Here is a 1,176-nt window from a genome sequence, read left to right on the forward strand (position 1 = left end):
ATTTAAAATTGATGCTAGTGTGCCTTTGTCTCTACCTCTACAGTTTGTTTTTAAAAATGCCAACTGGAACCTATACAGAAAAATGTTGCAGCAATCGCTAAAAAATGTATCGATGGACTTAGAAACTATTACTAACAAATCCCAAGTGGATAAAAATGTTGCTTTCCTCTCAAAGGAAATTTTGGGAGCAGTGAGATTGGCTGTTCCCAAAAAGCCTAGTAAAAAGTGTCATACTAATTTACCACCGCACATCTTGCAATTAATTAAAACGAGAAATTTTTATCGCCGTCAATGGGGCCGGTATCGTCTTCCATTAGACTACGCAATAATGAAAAGATATATTGCTTTAATTAACTTTGAAATATTACAAGACAGAAATAAGATGTGGTCAGAAAAACTGAGCTATCTTGAAAATAGATCGAAACCATTTTGGAATCTGGCAAAAATTCTTAGGAAAAAACATCAAGGGATACCACAAATTGTTTCTGGAAATGACGTGCTTTGTACAAACGAAAGCAAAGCTGAATTATTTTCAAAAAATTTTTGCGATTATCATAAGATTTCAGACCATTTAGGTACACAATCTAATAATCATATTATGGATACTACTATGTCACATTTTGATAATCTTTGCATTTTTACGCCTTGTTCGTTCTATGTTGATCGTGAAACTGTCTCTCTACTTATTTCCGAATTGCGGACTAGAAAAGCCTCTGGCATTGATGATATCAAAAACATTATGATAAAAAGCTTTCCAGAATGTGCGATCAATTATCTGGTTTTCTTAATTAATTCATGCTTGAAAATTCAATACTTTCCCGACACTTGGAAAGTAGCAAACGTAATTCCAATTCACAAAGTAGGAAAACCTAAAAATCTTGTGACTAGTTATCGCCCAATCAGCCTCTTAAACAGCCTAAGCAAAGTTCTAGAGAAAGTCTTAAAACAGAAAATCTGGAACGTTTTAGATACTAGAGAAATCATACCAAATGAACAATTTGGATTTCGTAAATTTCATAGCACTACACACCAAATTAAAAGGCTTTGTAAACACATTAAATGTAACTTTGAAGCGAAGAAATCCAACACACTTGTATCACTAGACATAGAAAAGGCTTTTGGCACAGTGTGGCACAACGGATTAATTTTCAAATTGATTGATTACTGTTTTCCACC

This window comes from Rhagoletis pomonella, unplaced genomic scaffold, assembly GCF_013731165.1.
Source record: "Rhagoletis pomonella isolate Grant_MI unplaced genomic scaffold, Rhpom_1.0 Rhpom_scaffold_00092, whole genome shotgun sequence".
In the NCBI taxonomy this organism is placed as follows: Eukaryota; Metazoa; Arthropoda; class Insecta; order Diptera; family Tephritidae; genus Rhagoletis; species Rhagoletis pomonella.